The 22,302-nt window shown below is 36.4% G+C and overlaps 2 long non-coding RNA genes across 2 annotated transcripts; one reads left to right on the top strand and one right to left on the bottom strand.

Moving 5' to 3' along the window:
- Positions 1–2,004: 2,004 nt before the first annotated feature.
- LOC108492419 lies at positions 2,005–7,134 on the bottom strand. Its single transcript, XR_001873107.1, has 3 exons — positions 6,843–7,134; positions 3,497–3,657; positions 2,005–3,130 (listed from the first exon to the last, which is right to left on the bottom strand). It is a non-coding gene; the product is annotated as an uncharacterized LOC108492419 (long non-coding RNA).
- A 229-nt stretch (positions 7,135–7,363) lies between these two features.
- LOC108492042 lies at positions 7,364–16,678 on the top strand. The gene is made up of 3 exons (XR_001872997.1): positions 7,364–7,434; positions 15,102–15,252; positions 16,571–16,678. It is a non-coding gene; the product is annotated as an uncharacterized LOC108492042 (long non-coding RNA).
- Positions 16,679–22,302: the final 5,624 nt, after the last annotated feature.

Genomic DNA, 22,302 nt, shown 5'->3' with positions numbered 1-22,302 from the left:
CTGCTGGTAAAACAAACAAAAGAAAGAGGTACACAATTATAGCCCTTCAAGGAGCAACACATCAGTAAATGCTGATCTTAATAAGAGGAGGAACATTTTTCCTGTACTTTTCATCTCGTAGGATGGAAAAGAGGCGATGATGCTCAGGAATATGGACTGGTTGATTCACAATGGTACATTTAGTAGATGGAAAGCAGGTGGACATGGAAGAGAGTTTCCAATTGTTGCTGTTGCATGTCATATTACAGATATTTGTAAAGCAACAGGGAAAATGTTACTAGCAGGAAAGTGAAATGGAATGAAATTAAATACATGTTCAATAGGCAAGAGAGTGAGACAATTAGCTGAAACCCATCAAGATGCAACTGAATCAGACCTTCCAAAACTCCAATATGGGCTTGGGCGTATAAGGGAGTTTCTTTTTAAAAGTTAATTTCTCTCTTTCTTGATGTTATGACAGAATATTTTAACAGATGTTTTTATCTGTAAATAAATATGTCTCAAAATAAGCCACAGATTTTTATTTTTAATATTCCAAGATAAGCATGGCATGCTTCATGTATTAAAATCATATATCACAACTTATTTTTTCTCTGTGTAGCAGAGAACTTGGTATATTGTCATTACAGAGTTTATTATATATCATTCTTTTTACTACAAGAATAATCATCATTTCTTCAAATATAATGATGTGGCTACCATAATATTAACAGTACTCTTTTACTACATTACTGAATTAATTTTTATTTTCCTAATACTCATATTAATGAGTGAACATAGCCCATAAATTCCTTGGAGAGCCTCCATGTGAAAAGTAAACCTTGGCCAAAGTCTTTCTTTGGACTGCATGCTAGAAGTACATAGCAGAGCAGGTTAGGTTAATTCATTGTTGTTTTAGCTTTTGAAGCTCAAGACAGAAGGATAAAAATTAAATATAGTTAGGGGATATTCTGCCTGAATAGTGAGATAGTGCCTTCAACTACCCCAGAAGCATGACTGCAGTCTGAGTGTATGCCTTTGATTGCCTTATTGATGGTCCAAAATTGATTTATATTGTTATAAAGTAGATTTTAAAAGACATTCTGTGAAAGAATTAAGTCAGTGATTTATGTCATCCAATCAAGCTTCAAAAGCAGTTAATTAACTTCTGCTGTTTTAAAGACAGGTTGAGTATGGATTTGCTATAAAGCTATGACATCAGAAAGAAACATCAATCTTGATGCTTTATCTTTCTTTCCTTATTCTAAGGGAAAGGTGTACAGGTTAGGAGCAAGAAAAGGTGTCATTTTTTTCTTGATATTCCTTATCATTTATATTCCCTACTGTACTTGGAATTGTCATCGCATTGTTTTCTGTTTAGGTCATTTGAGTCTTGCTGCTTGATTATCAATGCCCTAAATTTTCTTTGGGCTGGATGTTTTTCAACTGCAAAAATTTCCTTTTCAGAAATCGTCAATGTTGAACTGACTAACAGGTAAAAACCCCAGTTTCCAAGTGGTACCAGTAAAAATTATCCTGCATTCTGATCTCTCTTCCAAGGTCTGTTTCTGTACCTTATCCAGCATAATCTAAATGTGCATTCCACTAGACTAAAAATAAATGTGAAAACTGAGCATAAGAGCCACATTACAGGATTAGAACCTAATTCTTATTAGAATTTGAAACATTACATTTAATTTTTAACGACACATTTGTTCTTAGATATCTGATATTCAAAGATATTCAAAAGCAGCTGACAAGATTAACTGATTTTATAACATCTGCCCTTCACCTTTTTCTATCACCTTAGTCTAATTTTTGCACTTCTTGTCTATCTTAACATAGAGGCATAACTGCCATCTGTGAATAAAAGCAGTGGATTAGTAAAATTATTAAAAAAATTTCATGGTTAATACTTTACAAATTTTCTCTGGAGACAAATATTCAGTAAACAGACAAACTGCTCTGTTTAGTTTTCTCTTTTTTTTTTAAATAAATACAATTAATTATATGTGTAATGCATTAACAAGTAACATGTTTATTCAACTTTCAGAAGTATGCTTTATTAAAGTATTAAATCTACAGCTGGATAACATAACAATTCAGAGGAACCAAAAAAAAAGAAAGAGAATAAAAGCAGTGGAGTGTTTGATTTGTAATACTAAAATATAAATTTTAATTATTTTAAATTAAATTCACACAGAAGCAGAGACTTGGCACAACTTCTCTATTTAAAATTCCTTTTGTTCTTTCACTTAAAGGTGATTTTGCAAAGTTCAGCGGTGAAGCTTAGCACACAGCTGGATTTTCGGGGCATTGGCCAGTGAACTTAACAGCTGCTTGGAACATGTTTACCCATCTGCATAACTAAAATATCTGGTTTAAGCAGTAAAGTTGCTATGAACATACTAACATGTCTCCAGCAACTATCATAGTTTTCATATATTGATTCTTTGAGTTGTATTCTTACATTACCCTGTGCTAATATTTACTGTCACATTCATAGCACAGCAAAATGGAAGCAAGATGTCACAAAGAGATTTTTGAGAGTTCATGTTTCTTAAATAAATCGCAATTTCTCACATTACTATCGTTCATCTGTCAGTTCAAAAGATTGTTTTTTTTCAACTATTTCAAAAAGTCTGCCTGTCATTTGATATATTTGCTGCAAACTGGAATTGCATTGCAGAAAATGCATGGATTTAGTCAAATAAAATAAAATTATATGCCAGCTAGCTTTCAAATAATCTAAATATTGCAAACCTATTATATACATACTAGTTTTATTTATGTAAAGCCTGCCACTGCTTCACATATGAAAGTGCAGCATTAAGGGAAAAGATTAAGATATATCATGCAGGCAGTATGTCATTAAAAATATTCTCAGAGATCCAGAGGCTGCCTATCATATAAAGGCTTGCTAGTGTAGCCTGCTCTCTATTACCTAATCTGTAAATAAATAAGCCCCAGATACATGTGAATTCTCCCATGGCTCAAGAGACAGAGACTTCCTAGAGCAAAAAGAAGAGAGAAGTGGTTGTAGAGCAATCTTCTGTCTGCCAAATAAGTAATAAAAGATACTGCAGCTGTCATGGATTCACAGGTACATCACAGTTGTTCCGCTATCCTTCTGTTCATCCTGTTGGAAAACCTAGAAAGGCAGAATTGATTTTGAAGCTAGAAAGTACCATTAAATCACATACCCTGCCTCTTCTGGCAGTGCAGACAAACATCCATCTGTACCAAAGCCAGCAACTTGGATGTAGCTAAGAGGTAATTTCCAGTTCTGATTTAGAAAAGATATCAAATTCATCACTTCTCTTGATAGTTTGTTAAAATGCTTTATCATCTTTTCCATGGGATATTAGTGCCTATTTCTAAATTGTCTCTAAGTTTCAGCCAATACACTTTTTATGTCTTTCTTTATTGAATCATTTTTTAATGATTTTCAGCAATGTAGAAGGTTTCAAAAAGCAAATCTATGCTCTTATTTCATCCATTTTCCAAATTGATTTACCTTTTTGGCATGTTTTGCTTTGAGTTGCAATCGGTTAAAAAGCCTGTTCTCCTATTTTCCTTTAGAAGACTACCTTTGTCCAGTTTCTGTTCAGCTTGTTCTGTGCAAAATATATCAGCCAAGCAATTTTGAGGTAGAAGTCATGGACGTTAAATTCATTCCTTAAATTTAGACAAAAATATTTATAAGTAACAAGTCTTCTATTTTAACAGAAATTTAAGTCTTCCCCTGATGGAAAAAACGCGAGCAGATTAGTAGAAGGAAGGAAAATTCTCACGGCTTGTCTCACATGCAGATCTGTTCAGAACTAGAGTAACACTAACACTTACTTGGCTTAGGACTAGTAAACATGAGTAAGTTCTGAGAAAAAAATGCTTATATGCATTCATTCGAATATAAACTATGAATTCAATTTAACACTTTTAAGAACCTTTTCTATTTTTAAAAATATCTAAACAGGTTCTTTTATTTCCTGTCAGAAAAAAAGAGCCTTGCTGTGTACCTAGTTCACAATTCTCCATATGGTGAGCATGAAATCTTCTTTAACCTGTTATGAACAGAAGAGTAAGCAATAATAATACAGTAGCATCCACAGCAATTGTGCTACAAAGACACAGGACTTCAAAACAAAATCAAAACAAATAGTTCATGAATAACCCATACCTTGATATGTTTGTATATAAGTGTTCAGTGAATAAGTTCCAAAATAAACATGTTTATACAATCAGAATATTTTTGCTGAATAATGTATGAGAAGAGACATGGCAAAATTTGCAAACACTGTGTGCTGCAAATAGCCCATCTTCCATATACTATAAGAAACAGAACAAGGTAGGATGAGACGAGATATGAACTGGCAACTAATCATGGTAATCTCTCACTTTGTGGTCACAGGAAACCACCGGAAAGATTCCCTCAGGAGATGTTAGATTAAATGTGACACATTCGCATCCAGGAAACTGTCTAGGAAAAAGTCTCTGGGGAGAAGAAATTAAGATGCTTATGGCAGCTGCAAAGGCTGCTAATAAGTGAGTAAAAATGTCATCGGCTTTGACTGGCTTTTCTCCACCAGCTACTGATGGGCGGTATATTTTAGTTATGTCCCATACCTCTTTAGATCTTTTCATGTTGACTCAACACTCTACTTCGTAGTTGCTCTTTCATCCCTTCCCTTTTTCTCCTGGATATCCTTCCTTCTCCTCTCCTACATACTGTCTTTTCTCTAGGTGTCCTCTTAATCAATTTTGTTACCAAAGGGGGGAAAAACCCACAAAACCACAAAAAAACAACCCCGTAACATTACCATGATCTTTCTGCCTTTCATAACATTTATTATGCTCTATATGTAACATCATTTTATGTATCCAGCATTTGCATTTTGTGTTAAGTACAAAGATTTCCAGAGCAATAACTATCTTCCTCTAGGTGCTCACCCAGTGTTTAAGCTGTGAAAGCCTTCAGTGCACATTCTGCTCAATCCTACTCATCTTCTTTGGCTCCCATACCCTTTGGCATCCACAGCACCAAGGAACTTGGTACCAACCTAGCTTCAAACACAAATTCAAATAATCATTCATATGTCTCAGCAACTTCTAAAATCAAATAAGTTATAATGGATTATAAAGTTTTGTTCCATCTTCTTGTCATACACCTTAGTAATAACTTACTGAAAGTCAGGGATTCCCAGTTCCCTAGGTAATAAAGCATTCTTTCCTGTCCTCTCTCTGGTCATGTGTTTATTTCAGCTTAAATAATTTTTGAGTCTGTGTTCAACATAAACTTGGTAACATAAGGATAAATGTGCATTTATCCAGCAAAGAAATCTATTCTCATCACTTCTTTTTAATGTGTAAAACACAATCTCTATCCTTTAAAGAACTGACACAAAAAAAAAAGGGGGGGGAAAATAACACGAAAAATATTTCTACTGAGGGGTTATTTCTAATGTGCTTGTGCATACTTACTGATCCTGGAATGAAATAAAATATTGGCAGAATGATATTTTTTGACAGTTTTTATTATTTTAGAATTATGCAGTGTTTTGAAGATTAGCAGTGGGTTAGCTTCTAAGCAATCATTTCATAAATAAGCTAGGTAGCCAGTCAAGATGGTAACTTTTCATTTTTGGTTCCAAAGGGAGTTGCTCAAATACTAGGATAATTATATGTCAATTGTTAATGCAATTCCAGTTCAGTCATTGCATTTAGAAACAATATTGTCGACTGTATACTGAAGACCAGTGAAATGGAAAGATACTTATATTCTGCACTCAACTACAGAATATTAAAATCCACAGAAAGCATTTTTTTGGCTTTTTTTTTAACCAAAGGAACAGAAATTTTCCTTATACATGATACTTTTCAAGCCTGTGGAAAACATTTTATCCGTATTGTGCCTCAGTTACTTAAATAGAAGGCTAGCACTTACCCCTGTGAATAAGATCTAGTAATTTAATTTTGTGGGGGAACAAATGGTATTGAAACACTGCAAGGATATTCTCAAGTAAATCACCCTATTTATAAAAAAAATTCAATTTGCAGTAAATTCAATGCAATGATACTTTATACAATATCTTCTCCAGAATACTTTAAATGGGGCTTTTCCAAATAATACAGCACATCAGAGTGTAATTATGAATGAGAAGTTATTCCAGTTTTCACAGATGTCAAAGGATATCACAGTCCTTCACAAAGATGGGACTGTTTGTCTTTCACACTGTCCGTGCTGTTCAGTGTTCCAGTTTAGCTGATGAGCTTTGATGTCACACAGAATATTTGCTGACACCAAAAGATGATCTTTGTCTTCTGAGAAGATGCTGCTCCCAATTCTCTTGAGAAAATCTTTGCAATGTGTCATTTGCCTACCTCTCAGGCACTTGTTAAATGCAGCTGGTTATATAAAATAGCCTCTGGCAGCTTGCTAACAGCTGCTTTCAACTTTTCAGGATAATGTTTTTACCCTATGTGTTGCAAGCATTTGGTGTCTGATGTGACATCCAACCTTGTATTAGCTGTTGATCAGATCAGCAAATTGGATCACACAGCAGTCAAGCAACTGACACTATGCTACGAAAAGGCATTCATAAAGACAACACTAAGGAAATGCTAACTTTTGATTCACTGGCATCCCATCATCTTGTCCTAGTCACTTTTTTGAAATATTTGTCCTGGTGATGACTGTCTAGCTCTATTATATTAACAATATGAGTTTTCCTGACATTGCTGTAACTATCTTGAACTGTGCCTAAGATTCAACAACTGCCCAGTTTGAAATCATTCAGCAAGATGAATTTGTCACTTGGTAGAATGACTTAATTGTAGAATTCCTAATATAACAAGCTTTTTACCTTGTAGGTACATGTTGGGGAACATGAAGATGAATGGAAAGAGTTCCAAGCTTGGAGACAGATATACAACCCAGAATGAGACGCAATTACACCAAAATGGACATTTATCTACTGGATATGGCTTTACAATGGACTGGACAGTTTCCCCTGTTATTCCCAGTTTTTTTCCCAGTTTATTGTTATATGGTTATAGTGTTGTGTGTACCCCAGTTGTTGTTTTAAAATCCTATCCTCCATATTGCCTCCTTCTTCCCCTCACAGTTTTCCCGCCTAAACCTTGTTGTTCCCCTGTTTTCCCGCTCCCCTGCACCTGATTGGCCACTGAGTGCTGCAGTGCAGGGAGAGCTGCCATTGGTCCATTTCCCCGGTAGCACTAAAACTCCTCCCTTCCTTACCCAGTCGCCCTATCATGTGTGCCCCGGAGATGTCAATCCTAAACTCCTCCCCTTGCCGGATTCCACCCCTTTATCTTACCCTATTTAAGTCTCATGCTCCCCTAATAAAGTTGGCATTGCTTCACTGACTTCTGCTGTGTCCCGAACCCTTATTGCAGTGCCCGGTCCCCATCTCCTTTCCCCGCGGGCCGTGGCAGGTACACATATCTGCTAGTACCTGGTCTTACCTTACTTCATTTTCGGACTTCTAAAATCAATCATAATTACATAAAAGTGCCGAATTGCAATTGTTACAAAAGTATGATAGTAACCAGGCTCATACACAAGAAGTAGTAAGTGCTTTTCAGATCTTGCATAATTGTCAAGATGTTACATCCTGAAAGGGTTGTGTTCTTCCCGGTGATGAGTAGGTTGTTCAGCCAACCAAAGAACACCAGACTTCAATGATCCTTTCTCTGAGTTTTCCAGGGATAGGTGGGAAACACCACCTTCAGTAGAGTTGTTTTACCATTCTGAAAGATGCCTTTTTGACCCAGGGAGAATAGCAAGCAATCACAAGTTAGAATAATTGAAAAATATTCTAACTTACTAGACTCTATGACAAGCTAAGGGGGTCCCTGTGCCCTGAGCTGGAGGACCATGGCTGTGATAAACTCCCAGAGGACCTTGAAATTTTGCAGGATCTGCTGCTTCAGCTGGATCCTGGTAAGTCTATGGGGCCTGACGGGATTCATCCAAGAACACTCAAAGAGCTAGCTGATGCCATTGCCAGGCCTCTCACAATGATTTTTGAATGGTCTTGGGAATCTGGAGAGGTCCCAGCTGACTGGAAGCTGGCTAACATTGTCCCAGTTTTCAAGAAGGGTGATCCTGGAAACTACAGGGCTGCCATCCTCACTTCAGTGACTGGTAAAATTAGACAGAAGATTATTCTGCAAGGTATTGAAAAATACCTGAAGGACAACAGAGTCATTGGTCACAGTTACCACGGCTTCATGAGAGGAAAGTTCTGCTTGTCAAACCTAATTTCCTTTTTCAACAAGGTAACTCACCTAGTTGATCAAGGGAAGCCAGATGATGTAATATTTTTGGTTTTCCATAAAGCTTTTGATACTGTCTCTCACAGTATGCTTCTGGCAAAATGTCCAACATAAAGCCGGATAAACACGTCATGTGATGCATGAGTGACTGGGTCGTACATTGGGCGCAAAGAGTTACAGTAAATGGGGTAACATCAGGGTGGTGACCTGTCACTCGTGGGGTTCCACAGGGCTCCATCTTAGGGCCAGTTCTCCTCAATATCTTCATAAGTTACTTGGATCAGGACTGGAAGAGATACTAATTTTGCTAATAATACTAAATTGGGAGGAGCTGTTGACTGCTTCAAAGGCAGAGAGATGCTGCAGAGAGACCTCTAAAAATTAAAGGGCTAGGCAATCACCAGCTATAGGAAGTTTGACAAAGACAAGTGCTGGATTCTGCACCTGGAACACGGCAACCCTGGATGTACGTACAGACTGGGGAACAAGGAACTGGAGAGCAGCACAGCAGAAAAAAACCTGAAGGTCCTGGTTGATGGCAAGCTGAACATGAGTCAGCAGTGCCCTGGCAGCCAGGAAGGTCAACCATGTCCTGGGGACCATGATGCAAAGCATCACCAGTCGGTCGAGGGAGGTGATTGTCCTACTCTGCTTTGCACTGGGGTGGCCTCACCTTGAATATTGTTTTGGTCACCACAATGTAAGAAAGACATAAAGCTATCAGAGAGCATCCAAAGGAGGGCAACAAAGATGGTGAAGGGCCTACAGGGGAAGCCACATGAGAAATGGCTGAGATCACCTGATTTGTTCAGCCTGGAGAAGAGGAGACTGAGGGGAGACCTCACTTCAATATACAACTTCCTCGGGAGGGGAAGAGGAGGGTCAGACACTGATCTCTTCCCTGTGGTCACCAGTGACAGGATCTGATGGAATGGCCTTATGCTGTGTCAGGGAAGGTTTAGGGTGTTAGAAGAAGGGTCTTCACCCAGAGGGTGATTTGGCACTGAAACAGGCTCCCCAAGGCAGTGGTCACAGCACCAAGCCTGACAGAGTTCAAGAAGCATTTGGATGATACTCTTAGGCACATGGTGTGACTCTTGGGGATGGTCCTGTGCAGGGCTAAGCTTTGGACTCGATGATCCTTGTGGGTCCTTTCCAACTCAGAATATTCTACGATTCTATGATTTATAAGCTTGCACTCAAAAAGATCCATGATTTATAGGGAGAAATTGTCCACTGACAAGAATTATAACAGAGTTGAAAACTATGTTTGATTTAGATAACAACCTGAATGCAGGTGATAAACATGTTTAGACTTGCTATCAAAGGTTTCCTTCTCCTTATTTAATTTTTTTTAAAGAACAAAAAGTACAGGTGGGTAGCCCATTGTAGCTGCTGGTACTGCTAAGGTGGCCTGAGGAGCAACACACAGAATTTATCTAAACCCAAGAGTTTTTTAAAGCATTAAAGAAAATTCTGTTTCAGTTTTAAAGCAGGGAAAGGAAATATATTTATATATTTATGAAAAATTACTTGCCTAAGGTCAGCAGCTCAGAGGCAGACCACAGAGATCAGGTCTCCCTGATGCCTATTTTTTTAAACAGCCCAGGTTCATACTGGTCTTTTGTCTGCTGTTCAACAATGCGAGATCATCATGTTTGTTTATTGCTGGCACTGCCAGGCTTCCATCAGCTTTTTTTGTTTCCTTCTTTTGAATACCTTTTTCCACAGGCATACTATTTTGCTATTTTATTTTTTCCCCTCCCAAAAGTTAACCTCATTCTTATGATTTCCAAACAATTTCCTTAGAGCAGCAAGAAGCCTCAAGCAAACCTCTGAAGCTAGCAGACTTCGGAAGGCTGTAACCCAAAGTACTTCATTTGTAACTGCCAGAGACTGAAAGAAATTATTAATGACAGGGCCAGGGCAAGTTCTGCCAAGCTGGGGCGGTGCATTGCTCCATACCCCCCTGCCCTTGGAGCCTCTAGTCCAGCCCAGAATGGCTATTAGCTATTGGCACACCACATTGAAACCCAACGCCACATTCCCTGGAGCCCCTACCCCAGATCCCAAACGGCTGGCATGTCAAAATCCCACCTGGGCAGGGTGGCCACAGGAGTCCAGAGCAAATGAAACCAACACTACAAGGTCCTCCATGCATCACGACCCTATCATTCTTGAATTTGCGGTAGCTGGTTCTGCACTGGATCTAAGTGGTAGCTATAACTCTCTCTTTCTCTCTGTCTCTCTCTCTCTTTCTGTCCTTATTCTTCTTCTCAGCATTTCCTTTTCTTGATATTTGGGTAATTTAAACCTAGATGAGTTGGAATTTGCTAAGTCAATGCTTTGTGAAATTCTTTATGTTGATTGAATGTTTCCTTTAAACTTATTTTCCAAAATTTGCCATTAGAAGTGTTTTATTTTGACCTCATGAGAAACATTGTCACATTTGTCCCATACGTAGCCTCGGAGCGTAAAAGAACCTAAGGCCTCTTCAATAAATCCATCAGGCAGGTTTTGTCGCCTTACACCTTTTGGCATAAAACCCCTTCGATGAGCTCGTGGGGCGAGCCTGGGATCTTACAGTAACTCAGGCCCAATCCTTTACAGAGTGAATAAAGGATCCCAATGTATTACAACACAATTTTGGAGAAATGCAGGAGTACTCTGGGATGAAAGATCACTAACAGGTGTGGTTGCACATTTCCACAATGTATGTATTTACATTCAAATTTTTACGGGGCCTAGATAACTGTCTCAAATGTACCCTTTAGAGCTTCTATTTTCAAGTGAGGACAAGTTGATATATATTTTACCTAATCTTCTTTCTTTTGTCAATATTAATATTCCCACTGCCTTGGCTTTTTGTATGATGACTTTCCTAAGTGATAATCAAGTAATCCAAGTCATCATTTTATCAAGACACAAAGATTCATCATCTTATTGCTGTGATATTTACTGTAAGATCACTTGGCTCCCAGTGTGAGGCCCAGACATTTACGAGACATCCATATAAAATGATTAAATGCCTAAAGGGTTGGATTTACTACAGAGGCACTTTCATGGAGGAAGAACACTCTTTAGAAAAGCACAACAGAAAACTCTTTTGTTCACTGATGCTAATTTATGAGTCTCGTATCTTTTCTTTATTGTTAAAGGGACCTGGGTGCTTTACCAGTGTCTTAGTAGCAAAAGATGACATGCTATATGTAAAACAGTTTTCATGTACTGCTGACAACAACCAACTTACATTTCAGTCATAAACAGTCATAAATGCTGCTTTTTGAATTGCAGCTCTAACAGCTCCTGAAATTTCCATAAAGCCTTATGAAGCGATTAAACCTACCATCCAACCATGTATACATTTGTATGTAAGATGAGATGATAATAATATTTAGATCACTGCTTGGTTTTTTACATCAAAGTTCTGCTGTGTCTCACTCCACCTCGAGGATCCAGAAACAGATGCACAACTCTGCTACACAGTTATGAAAACATCGTTTATTATGAAATATTTTTAGCCAGAAATGACAAACAAAACCCAAGAAAATTTCTCAATCTTATTATCAGTTGCTATACTAAACTGGTCCATTATATATAGATGAGGATTTATATATTAGAACAAGGTGAATGAATGTTTTATAAAGGTTAATAAGGGACAATAAAGAAAACAAGATGTGATATATATATCTTTAAAATGGATTTGCAGGTGTCCAGTGATTTAAATGAGGTAGAAAGTAGAAAGAAACCATGACAAGTGACTCGGTTACAAATTTCTGTAACAAAGGAAGCCATATTTTATTGTCAAAAATATTTTCCCCTCAGGGTTCCTCACAAACCTATAAGCATTTGTCTCACATATGTTGTTTTCTCTGAGAACCTCTTTCATCCCATCAGACTACTTAGTGTATTTTAAAGCTAGGAAATTAATGCAAATATTGATTTCTGAAACTGTCAAGCAGGATGCAATGCTTGCTAATGTTTCAGCCCATTTGGTATAACGGCTTGTTCCCATGTTTCTGTATTTAAAAGAGGAAAACTTTATTTCCAATATGACATGAGATCATAAATTAATTCATTTATTACATTCCTTGAGCTATAATGCACAGATTTTTTTTCCCTCTTATGATCGTATTTCATTCTTTTCTACCAGGCTAACAAAATGTGCTTTCATCTTACTGCTGAAAAACAGCTCTTCAGGTTTTTAAAGCAAAACACTTTCATGTCTGTATCCTTTCTTCTTATTGTTATTATCATTATCATTGTCATCATCATCGTTACCACAAACACTACCTGACAAAGGTAGTACAGTTATTGTGGGAACAAGGGGTTGATTCTCACCACTTGGTGGTATGCATTCAAAATGGATACTCTTCACATGTGTTTTGTTGTTTACCAGTCTCAAAACACAAACAAGTGGTCAAAGGAATATAAAAGTCGACCAATTCAAAGATGTATTTTATATCCTAATAGTGAAGAAACTAAGGTCAATGAAGCCTAGTTTGGCCTAACTGTAGTTACAATAAGTAGATATACCATCAGCATTTAATGATAGGACCTGAAAAGGATTTCCCCAGCTGTAATTTCATAAAGTTTTTTTGTTTAACTTCCTTGTTTTATAGCATTTGAAAGAGACTGGGGAAAAAAAAGTTGAAGCTTCAAAAGAAAAATAAGTTGAGTTTCTTGTTGACAAAGATAACCCCACAACTGCATTATAACAAACATTGTGTAATACTGTTCAATATCCTTATTTTTCCAATGAAAAAGCCTGGATTCTTTGGTCTCTCAAATTGAAAAGAAAAGGACCTTCATGAAATCTGAAGAAGTTTCAGAGAGCATAAGTGTTAAAAGAACTACTTGTAATAAAGTCCCAGGAAGTAAAAATATCTGTTCACATAAACTGTTTTTCCTTTCTCACTCCAACTTGGTAATAAAGGTGAGATGACATGCAAATGCAAATACAGAGATAATTTTTGTAGGAGGAACAAAATACAGCATCTATAAAGAATAAAAGCAGGAATGGGCCTGCACCAGGAATCTTCCCATGCCAGGAGTGCTGGTTTGGGGATTTTTCCATTACAAAACAGCATAATTAAGCAAATGAATCCTCTTTTGGAACTTCTTCCCTGGGGCAATTCAGGCCAGCCCAAGATGCATTTCTTCTGCTGGATTTTAATTATATTTGTCCTACTGTAATAGAGAAAATCCTACCTAGATATATTGCTTTTCAGACGTAGAATAATAGAGTCTGATCACCATGTGTAAATAATCATTAATATTTTATTAACATAAATTATTTTGATACTTCTCAAGTCTACTTCAATATTTTAGACTGTATTCTAGAAACTGGACGATATATAAATTAAATATATTTTCTATACACAGTAAGATGAGTTTCTTTTTATGATAAGTGGCAAAAAATCTGCACAAATTTATTGTTCTTAATTACCAAAGGTAGACATGGAATATTGGAAAAATTACTCTTTTATTGTAAAAAAAATCTTCTCAGAAGAAGTCAGAAAATTAAGACCTCATCTTACTAATAGTACTGTAGCAAAGACTTATCTACTGCCTTTTAAATCTGGAGAAGACTACTAGTAACTTAGCGTTAATCTTCTCTGAAGTGGGGTAGCCACAATATTAAATGTTTTCCTCATTGAGTAGTGTTGGAACAAATACATTCCATTTCTTTCTTTGTAGATCTGAGAATCTTGGTACACTAGAGATTAAATTTATGTCTTCTATTTAAATGTTGATCTTTACAATCTACTTAAAATAAACCATATTGTTAAAATGCACTTAAATTTGACAAGTCTGTTGTATTACATAGCTGATTGCATTTCTTGAAACTTCTAGTTTTGTACAGTACATAAAGAGGGTGCTTCATGCAGATGAAGCAAATTAAATTATCTTACTGTCTCACTGTAATTTCTCTCTCTTCTGACTTTAAAGGTACAGTAATGTAGAGAATATTTTTTCATATTGCAGTAAGAAAAATTATCTTGTTCTAATTTTACTGTACTTTGTTCTAATTTTACTGTACTTCAGAAAATTAATTTGAGATTTGAAAGAGTTAGATTCCCACTTCCTTTCAAAATAATTTTTAAAATAATAATTAATAAATAAATAAATTAATTAATAAATAATTTTTAAAGGTCTTTGAAAAATTTCACCATTGCTAATATTTTATGGAACTTCCAGTGGGGTAGCTAAATAGCTCAAATCCAGAAGAGTTTGATGAGCAACTTGTGAAACACATGTAATGTGGTATCCAGAATGGAAATAAATTCATTCATACATCAGAAATTATGTTTATATCTCCTTTCAAAGTGGACTCATAAATCAATTAGGTATTTTATGTTGGACAAGATTTTTATGTAAATCCAGAGTCCTCATAATATTTTTTTCAAATAGAATGATTGATTGGATCCTTTCTTATCCACTTAGTATCAGAAGGCCTAATCCAAAATGCTGTTTATGGTTAGGTAAAATAAAGAACATTAATGTTTGGTCAAGATTGTAAAGTGTTTTGAGATTTTCAAATTATAAAAGTGCTGGACACTGTGATTAGCTCTTATTTTCAGAGGTTCTTAAAGTACAATGTTGCCATAGTATGCTAAGTCTGATGTTTTCACTCCTTCTTGTAGAAGATAATTTGGTTTGCTAATCATGGATGTGTTTCTGAATTCAGCTGAGTTTTGAAAGAGGATGCCTGGAATGTGATGTCACCACTCAGTTATCGCTGAATCATCGAAATGAGGTATTAGAGTTATTGTATCCCTGCTCGTTGAAAAACCTAATTTTACTTCCTATCTCCTTCCCAGAAACAATCCATCCAACATCAACAACACCTTCACAGAGTTTTGTACTAGAACAATCAAGCCTCTGAAAGAGTCATCATAAATCTATGTCTTGACTAAATCATAAATCAGTGCTTGAGTGCTCAGAGTACCTTCCATCTGATTCTGCATGAAGGTAGATTTTAATATTTTTATATCCTAAGCTCTAAAATATATTCTCAAACTTTAAGGAAATATTTATACTGTATTGATAGATTACATTTCCTAAACTGTTCCAAAAATTCAAGGAGAAAAGAGAAACGGTACCATTTGTTTTTGTTGTGGCCTCAAAATACCAGAAAGAGCCTTGAACTGCTGTTCAGTTCTTCTGTGTTACTTCCAGTAACCATTACCACTTAATAAGGAATCTCTCATTTTTTTCTTCTTAGAATACTTTCAATCTCCATTCTATCTGAACAGTTCTCAGCCATGAATAAATCTCTATTCTGTGTAGAAGGAAATATTCCATTACACAGAGATGATGCAACAAAAGCACAGATACATGGAATACATTGCAAAACTTATATGTCAAAATCAAGAACAAACTTACAAAATCATGTTCCAAACGTATCAAAAGTTATAGGCATATTTCAGAAAAATTTGAAGAAATGCAATGGGCAGCACAATGTAAGAGATTGTAAGAGATGTCCAGCACAATCCTTTCCTTAAAACCTATGGTCCCGTTGAGTCCCATTCTGTTATCTTAACAACAAACTTATTTTTCCTAGAGAAACCAAAACCAGAGTCAATTTGTGACTTTCAGTAGCAACAATTCTTATCAATATTTCACCAGAAATGTACATTTATACATGTTTTATACATTACTTGGATGAATTAAAATCTGATTATCTTTTATAAAAGGTGCTGGACCTACAATAAGAAACCTACCTGTCCATTTGAAAAATAGTAAACTCTCCAAGAAATAGGATTAAGGACTCACAAGAATAAGAGCACTACTTTTTTATCAGTGAATTTACTAAAACACCTTTGTATATTGGAAAGTTATGTGTTTGGAAAATATCAAATTGAGTTTTCTAAGATTGTGGGGCAGGTAATTTTGAGGGAAGATGAAGAATTTATTTCTTTTAAATCCCTGATTCCCTGTGTTAAGCTATCTTTTGATACTCTCCATTCAGAACATATTTAGTTGAGGCCCAGTAGCTTGCTGAAATTTTTTACTGCTTTTTGAACTTCCCATGCAGGATTTCCCCACACTGCAAGGATGCCCTAAGAGAAGCAGACCCAGGTCATGTTGTAGCTGAAACTAATAGCTTTACTGTCTCCTAGCAACTATGGTTCAGCTATTTCGTACCTACAGAGGCCTCAGTAGCACAGAGTTATGCAGAGGCTGAACAAATACTCCCAGTTTCTCAATAGCTTGTTCACATGTGTATGAAATTTGGCATTACAATAATATTGAAAGCTAACATTTTGTTAACATTGTTTTCCTGCAGATGGAAAAAGAAATTCTCAAGAATTATACCTTAAAGAGATCCTGGCATGAAACAGTTGTAATTAGTTATTATCATCAGTTCCAGCAAAGTGGCTGGATGAAAACTGCTTAACTCTAGCTGATTATACACTTTAACCTACCTTTATGTTTATTGCTTTCAATAAAGAAATGCTATGGCATTTTGGTCTTGTTTATGAAAAGCTATAACTGCTAGATTGTAATTATTTCTAGGCTGTGCGCAGTGGGAAGAAGAAGGCAGAGCTGTTTTGAGAAACTTCGGGTTTAATCAAATTGATTTTCTAGCTAAGATATGGTAAAAAGCATCCTTTGAATAAAAGCATAATTACCATCTCATTTTACTGAAAACTGATTTATCTTTTCATTGTTAGATAAATACATTCATGCAATTACCAGAATAGTTCAATTAAAAATTCTGCATAAAAATCTAACCAAGAATGATTTTTCTAGTAGCAGGATCAGATAAGAAAAGAAGTCTTTTGGAGGAAGAAAGAGATATGTAGTAAGTGCCCTAATAATATATTTTGGGAAAAATAGTCCAATGCTTCTTCCTCACAGACACACATGTTCATCAGCCTGTGTTCTTACCCAGACTCTGCAAAAAAGCAGAGCATGTGTTCCCTAAGATTCAGAAGAAACTGTCTGGATTAAACACACTTAATTCAACTGACAATAAGTGTTCCTTAGAGACAAGGATACAAACATTGATTTGCCTAAGTCCTTTGAATACAGATGGTGAAAAATAATGTGCCTTGTCATGTTCACTGACATCTTGTTGCTGTTTGAAGTTGCTATATCAACACCTGTAAAACAGGTACAGTATAAAGGAAGATAATTTTCCTCCTTACACATTTGAATGAGTACTGAATCCATTTTAAAAACACAGAACATGTGAAAAATAAGTCATATCTTCAGCTTGTAAGTCAAGGTGACATCATATATTAAAATAAAGAAACGGATGCTAAATTTGTAGATGAACTGTGATCTCTAGTATATATATATAAAAAGTTAAGAGATATTGGCAAAATATGCTAAAATCATATTTTGTTTTCAAATAGAGGTCTACATCTGCAATGCAAATGGATAATAAAAGAACAGGGATGTGTGGGCATAATTTAGCCCCATAGTACAAGCATAATATATACATAAAAGCTACAGATTATGAAGCTATAGAATAAGAATTCATAACAATATATGAATCTAATATACCATTGTACTATGCCTTTTCACTGAATCAAGCTTAAATGCCGTTCCTCTTGTCTCACTCCCAAAGGCACCGGGAGGCAAAAAGGAAATGAATGAGTAAAAATATCAGGAGGAAAACTGAAAAACCTAAATGCATTTCATTTCACAACACTGTCTGTATCTCTTATGGACAAATTGACTCTGAGTGTAAGGTCATGTGCTCAGCTGCTGTAAATTTGTGCGAGTCACTGAAGGCAGAGGAGGAGAATTAATTTAATTTACACCATAGAGGATCTGGCTTTCAGTCACAACATTGCCCAAAGCCAAAGTTAAGCTATGAAGTTTCATGCTTCTTATGGATAGATGAGGCTAGTTTACACTCCAGGAACTTATATTATTTCGGTCTGTCTGTTGTTCAGAAACAAACAAGACATCAGACATTTACTGAAGTCAGACCAGAGGTGATTTAAAGCAAACACACAAATTTACCAAAAACTGTGCTCATTTTGGGGAGCAGAAACTTAGAAACACAGAATAGAACTAATCATGTTCAGACCACATATATTTTTCGTACTTGTCAATTTTTGCATGTAAATGTAATTGCACCTGTGAGCTTTCTAAGATCGGTAATATCACACATGACATCATCATCATCATATACTAGCAGGACAATTTTCTACATTAGGTAGACAAGTTTTGACTTTCCTGAGGGAGCACAGGGGATATGTGGAGGTACAAAATAAAAACAAATTTACAAACATCTTGCATTTGCACCTTAGCTCTTACGCTGTCCTGCAACAAAAATCTTTCCCTTCCTCCAATTCATATACTGGCCTGAAAGATCCAACTATAAATTTCCCAGTGTGGATATGACACAGATATCTCTCATCCCTATAATAACAGTCTTAATTTCCCAAATGGCAAAAAGGGGTTGCAAGCATGCTCACAGCTACAACCCAGCAGTTCATAGCTATGACCACCAGAGTCTGTTTATAAATGTACTTATTAGATATACAGGATAATTGTTCTGTCCTCCCAGGCCATTTGGTTTACATTACAGAAACTGTCTGGGGAGAAAAGAAAAAGCAACTACAACAGCTCCTTTTTTTGTTCAAAGGAAATCTCGTAGTTGTAAATGGAGATTTCCTTGCTCAGTAAAGGGAGACTTAACAGAGTTTATATACGGGAAAGAATTTTCTTATGGTGGGCAACACACTGAGAAAGTCATATGTTTTGCCTCATATCAGGAAGTCTCAGAAGAAACACATGAAGATAGCACAATGACTTTTAAATCAGAAAATCAAAGGTAGATAAAATCAAAAGAACAAGGCAGATCAGAAATACAGCTCTCAGGTTATAAACTTCTTACTGGCACAGAATATACTAAACTCTTTTAACACTCACAGGCAAAAGATCAATATCTTACCACAAAAGAAGGACTCTTCCTTGGATAAATCTTTGCTGATAACGTATGAGCAGGAACATTTTCACCCCCATATGAGCATGATAGAATAATCTTTAAAATGTGAGAAAGTGAAAGAAATCTTTTCTTCCTTTGTCATTGTTTGAACTTTAACTTTTATTCTAAATTTTCCACTACTTGAGAAAATATTGTTTCACATGCCTAATGTTTTGGCCATGATTTTAACACTAATTCAGTTCTTGATAAACTCTTCCTGCACAAAAGAGTTTGTATATTCGACTTCATCTCTCAGAGGTCATATTTTCCCTTACAATCAGCTCTTATCAGGAGTTACTTTGGTTTTGGTTTGTTTTCTGGTGTGTTTTTTTTTTAAATCACTGGAATTCAAGTTTCTGCTAGGAGAAGATGTTTCACTTATTCATAGAAAGTTTAAGTGCCTTCACCAGAACCAGAAGAGTTCACTTGTAAGAGTAAAGACCTTATGTCACTGAACCCCACTAGAAAAAAACCAAAAACAGAAAGCCTGCTGTAACTGTGAAATAGTACGTGAATTTCAAGAAATATATTGCAATTATAATGCAATGTTTTGTATTCTGATTTTTCAGTTTGCATTATATGTTACAATTGCTTTACCTCTTTTAAAAGGCGGCATGATTTAAAGAAAAGGGTGTGTTGACTGGGGCACACTTTCCAACAAAAATTGTTTTTGAAAAGGATTCTCTTTGGTTTGTAATTTTTTATACTAAAATTGCTGTCCTTAATGGAAAATTCTGCTAGGAGCTCCAGAGAATTACAAGAGGGGAAAAAAGTCTGCTGTGTTTGGGCTTGTCCTCTGGGCTGTTGGAGCTGGCTCTTCTGGCAACTAGAAATACTTGGTTGGGATCATATTATGCATGTAGTAAATTCTTCTGGCTGAGTAAATTAGACCAAAAAAAAGACCATCTGATAGTGCCACAGCTGTGATAGGAAAAGGAAGTACCTCCTATAAACGACTTCATGGAGCAACCGTATGTTCCTACCCTCCAGACATATCTCATTTTAAGTCTCACATTGAAAAAGAAGCTTTGGTATATGCATTTTTTGCAGTGTACAATCTGTTCTGTCACAGAGATGGCAGTGACTGCTTTCTAAACGTTGTTGACTAGAAGTCAGAAATGTCAGAATCTATTACTGAAGATGCTCAGATACTCATAAACTCTCCCAGCTCCTGTGTAAAACATAAGAAACACCAACAATTGAATTAAAGTGAGCATTTACTTACCCCCAGGGGGTAATTTTAAAATCACCAAACAAATTTTTTTTTAATAATAGCATATAGACAAACAAAAGCAATTACAAAAAATATTATTTATACCAGTTTCTTTAAAGTTGGGCACATATACGCACAAAATGCATAAAGGTAAAGTGACATATAAAAACTATCATTAAATTTCTGGACTATTTAGAAGTCCTGAAAATCTACCAGATTTCTTTATTCATTATGTTTCCAATGCTTTGTTTGTCAGTAATCATTCAATTCATATAAACACTGCTTCTGACAGTACTAATATATGAACAACTGGAGGCTGACTGGAGTAAAAACTGTTGACAACTGAGCAGCAGTAATGTTTTTGTCATCCTGTGAACACTTCTCATTCCACCTAAAGTTAAAACCACAACCTTTAAATATGCTGAAAGAATCAAACAATGTCTATCAATGTCCAATAGACTGAAAAGGGGTTCAAAAGATTATTTTACATCCTATGAAGTACCTCATACACTTTAAGTTTCTACTATATCTCAGCATCTTACTTAGCTCACTTCTTACTGTCATAAGCCACTTGGTAGGAGAGCATAGAGGGGCATGACATTTGTTATAAATTCTCATCAGGCTGAACAAAGACACCAAAGTGTCAGGGAACTCTTATGCTTTTATTATATAGTCACCTAAACTCTGTCAACTATCCCATTATTTAGTCTCAAAAATGTTGGCTAACAAGCCTTTAATTTTTGGAACACACTCCAGTAAGCTCCCCACTCATCACAACAAACCTCAGCAGAGAATAAGGGATAGAATATGATAACAACACTTTGCCAAGACAAAGAAATGGAGAGGAGAAATAAAGGCAGATAAGAGAGAAAGAGAAGAAAGAAGATCACTGGTCCTGTGTTGGTCCTGTCACAGGAAGAGTCCAGATCTCAGGTCAACAAAGAGAGCGAGACAAAGAAAGCAAGAGGAAAAAGAGAGGGAGGGGGACCAATCCACTTACTATTATGGTTAACATGGTGCAAGCCTCTTATGTAAACTATATTTTCACTTCATTCTGTCCACACATGTGCAGCCAGCCCTTTTGAGCCCTCCTGGAAGTGAGTTCGGGATATGGGGGGGGCAGGGAAGTTGACACAGGCGCACTGAGCATAAGTCTCAAGGCATAAAAGGAAGTCAGCTCAGAACAGTGCTGCCCCACCTCCATGGGACCCTCTCTTCCAATCACCACTTTCCTGTTGTAATAGTCAGAATGTTTGAGACAAAACATGTTTATGCCTTATTCTCCACACCTGCCAGTTCAGTCACCTACTTTTCATGATAAGGCAATTAGGTTTGGCTCCAGTGTCATCATAGGTGCTGCACCTTATTGAATTGTAAGCACAAAGCTCTGAGGAAACAACCATTTCTGACCATCTCTAGTGTTCCAATCGTCAATGGAGAATGATTAAAGGTGACACAATACATGCTATGATTTCAGGCTTTCTCAGTGATCAGGGGATAATCTCCACAAAGAACAAATTTACTGCCTTTGAATAGTTTTTTCTCTCTCAGTATCAGTCAAAAACCAGAAACCATCAGAAAGCATCACCAGCCAGTCAAGGGAAGTGATTGTCCTGCTCTGCTCTGCACACAATATTCAAGGCCTCACCTTGAATATTGTGTGCAGTTTTGGGTACCAGAATATAAGAAGGACATAAAGCTATCAGAGAGCATCCAAAGGAGGGCAGTGAAGATGGTGAAAGGTCTACAGGGGAAGCCACATGAGAAATGGCTGAGATCACCTGATTTGTTCAGCCTGGAGAAGAGGAGACTGAGGGGAGACCTCACTGCAGTCTACAACTTCCTTGTGAGGGGAAGA

This window comes from Lepidothrix coronata, unplaced genomic scaffold (genome assembly GCF_001604755.1).
Source record: "Lepidothrix coronata isolate B3197 unplaced genomic scaffold, Lepidothrix_coronata-1.0 Scaffold0, whole genome shotgun sequence".
In the NCBI taxonomy this organism is placed as follows: domain Eukaryota; kingdom Metazoa; phylum Chordata; class Aves; order Passeriformes; family Pipridae; genus Lepidothrix; species Lepidothrix coronata.
The sequence above is the reverse complement of the archived record's forward strand: the minus strand, read 5'-3'. Positions and strand labels throughout refer to the sequence as shown.